Source organism: Corapipo altera, unplaced genomic scaffold (assembly GCF_003945725.1).
Source record: "Corapipo altera isolate COAL_440 unplaced genomic scaffold, ASM394572v1 59326, whole genome shotgun sequence".
Classification (NCBI taxonomy): domain Eukaryota; kingdom Metazoa; phylum Chordata; class Aves; order Passeriformes; family Pipridae; genus Corapipo; species Corapipo altera.
Genome location: NW_020887674.1, coordinates 701 through 3760, shown reverse-complemented (window position 1 = coordinate 3760; position 3060 = coordinate 701). Strand labels below are relative to the sequence as shown.

The following is a 3060-nucleotide window of genomic DNA, read 5'->3' as shown; positions in this document are numbered from 1 at the left end:
CTGCTGACAGGAGTTATTCCCTGCACAACAAGAGCTGCTGCTTGGACACATTTAGTTTCAGCAATTACAATTTAAATATCCCCAGTTTTCCATTTCATTTCTGCCTCAACTTTTCCACTCAGTCTCTTCCTAGCACAGGTTTGGGTCAGTTTGGCCAATAGACCAACTGAGGAATTACCCAATGTTTTCCCAGTTTAACCCCTCTCACACCAATCACCTTAACAGTGCCAGTCCTTAATTCTCCCTCTCTTGTGTTAAGGACTGAGGAAGTTGGACCTGTGTCTGAGTAGGACATGTGCAAACCAAATGGTGGGGACTGGAACACACACCTTGCACTCCTGGAGCTCTTACAGTCACATTCCAGAGAAAACAGCCAATTGCACCATCACTGCTCATTTCTTAATCCCAATCCCACCCTTCTTTGGCACTTGGAGCACCACTTTTATCACCCAATTACAGCCCATTAGGGAGCTCCATGTCTAGCAGGGACAGGTACCCCTGGGATACTCTGAGCAATGCCTGAATCCACTGCAGGGACCTTGCTTTGAGCTCCCCAGGGCCGGGCACCCCGAGGATCTCCCCGAATAATCCTTTCGGTGCGCGCTGGAGTCCTCGGGGTGCCCCAGCCCGGGGGGCACCAACAGCACTGTCCCTCCAGGGGGCCCAATTTGCTCCCAAGGCTTCAATGCACAGCCCAAAAGGCATTTCAAGAGGCCTTCTTGGGAACCCACCAACGTGGACGGGGAGGAAGCCACAAGAAGGCCTCATTTCTAAAGGCAGGGGGATCTTGCCTGTGTCCCAGACCGCTCCGGGGATCTGAGGCCCTTCCCGAGAAAATCTCGGTGCCGGCGTGAAGGCCCAGAGATCCCTTGGAGCCACGGGAGAGCAGGCACAGAGTCCCTCCTGGGGGCCAATTTGGCTGCCTGAACTCAGCTCTTCAAAGAAGCCTCTAAGACTCAGCTGGTGAGTTTTAGAAGCCAGGTATTCCTACACACTCTCAGATATTTTAAGAGCTTCCTGAGTGAAAAACATAGAGCTCTGATTAGGGATATCTGACCTCAAACAGACAGCTCCTTTCCCCTTTCAGTACAAAATTATTTTCAGAGAATCATTTAATAGGAAGTGCCCAGGAATCCCAGACTGTGCTTTCCAGAACAGAAAATAAACAGAGTGAAGGAGCTCTGCACAAGTGTAACACTCCAGAACAGACCTGACTTTAGTTTTTCTCTTTATGTTCAGTTACAGCAGAAGACAAAAACTCCACCAGGAGAGCTGGCACATTACCCATGGTACCCTCAAAGTCTATCTTACAAGGGCTGTAGGAAAATCACAGCTGTACGAGTCCCTTGGGCCTGCAGATGCCTGGGGATCCTCTCCATCCACCTCGTGCTCTCCCAACAGCAGAAAGGGTGACCTCAGGGACACGGTGGCACTCGACACCCTGCTGAGAGAGCAAGGAAACCTTTAGCCTAAAGGTGAGTTGGAATTTAAAATTTCCTTTCCTGGGAGCTTTGTGAAGCCTGCAACCAGAGGGGGAAAATTTGCATCTCCTTTGGTGCAGGTGTCAACAGAGGCCAACAGAGCTTTCACCTTTTTCAGACAACTGTGCCCTTTTTGGCTCCCTGGCAGCTCCAATGGCACCAGAACCCCCTTCCTGCACACCCACGGGTGTCACACACAGGCACCCACACACCTTTGCTCCAGCCCACACGTGGCCAACATTTCCTCACCCTGGACATCCCAAGGGGAGTATTTCTGCTAGAGAGCACAGCAACTCCCTGTCCTTGCCAACTGCCTCCTTGAAAAAAGGGAACCAATTGTCCTGCACGTTTCTCCAACACTCAAGGTCTTTTGAAGCTGCTCTCATGGCACCAAATCTGCTTGGGGTCTCTCCCAGCTGTTGGCTGTCCTCGGAGCTAACAGGCATACACTCTATTCCATCCTCCCACAGCCAAATTCCCTTCTCACTGGTAGGACGGGCCCTGCCCTTACCTGTGTGAACTCCCGGGCTCGGCACAGCCGTGGGTACAGAGCAGCTTCCCAAGGCAGCTCCCGCCCGGCAGGAAGCACAACTCGCCACACTCCACCAGCCGCTGGGCACTGAACTGAGCTGAGCCCCAACTGAGGGCACAACTGGACAGAAAAGGAGCAAAAAGCATTAATGTAGCACCAAGAAACTGAGACCAGTCTTTGCCTCGTAACCCTGCACGGGGAAAGGCTTTGGGATTCCAAAGCAAAACCTGAGACACCCAGAGAGCACCAGCCCCGCAGCCCTGCCACGGCTCCCCCCGGGGGCACCCGGCAGGTAACGCGCTTACCCGGCCCCCGCCGCCCAGCACAAGGCGCCCCTAAACGCCCCCCGGCTCCCCCGGTCCATAAACCCAGCGGCCAAGGCGCTCTCCCCTCCGCAGCCCGGGCAGCAGCGGGGCCGCACCCTCAGCCCTCACACACAACCGCCCGCACCTGCCCCGCCGGCCCTTCTATACCGCGGGCCGGCAGCGCTGCCCAATCAGCACTCGAGCGCCTCCGCCCAATCGCAGCCCGCCTGTCCCTGCGGCCCCGCCCCGCCCGCTCCGCCGGCCCCGCCCCTCGGCGCGGCCCCGCCCCCCGTTCCCTCAGCGCGGCTCCCGCCGCCGCCGCAGCCCCGGCGGGCGCTGCTGGGGCCGGGGAAGGGCGGGTGGGAGCTCCGCGGGCACGGCCCGGCCGGGAGCTCTCCCGGGACAAGGGGAGCGGGGACAAGGGGATAGCGGCGTCCTTGGGGGCGGGCCGGGGGGCGGGGCCGGCGCGATCCCGCGGCGCTTCGCTCTGGGCTCTGGGGCTGTTTCGGGCTGGTTTGGGGTGCGGGTTTTGGGGCACTGCGCACACCCTCCCCTGGTCACAGCTCCCTGCGCTCCCCGCACCCCTCGCTCAGCTCCGCGGGAATTTGTGCCTCCTCTGAAGGTGGCAAATGTCTGCAAAGCCAGCCGGGAAGCCAGAGAGCTGCAGCCCCCGGGCCCCGCCGCGGCTTCCCCGCCGTCACCCGGCACCTCCCGCCCGTCCCGCCCCGCAGCACCGCCCCCC

The 3060-nt window shown here is 58.8% G+C and overlaps 1 long non-coding RNA gene across 2 annotated transcripts; it reads right to left on the bottom strand.

Moving 5' to 3' along the window:
- LOC113941716 lies at positions 1 to 2566 on the bottom strand. 2 transcript variants are annotated; one of them, XR_003525739.1, is made up of 4 exons: positions 2464 to 2490; positions 1993 to 2133; positions 1211 to 1444; positions 1 to 20 (listed from the first exon to the last, which is right to left on the bottom strand). It is a non-coding gene; the product is annotated as an uncharacterized LOC113941716 (long non-coding RNA). The 2 variants fall into 2 exon arrangements; XR_003525738.1 differs by having other exon boundaries at positions 1993 to 2566.
- Positions 2567 to 3060: the final 494 nt, after the last annotated feature.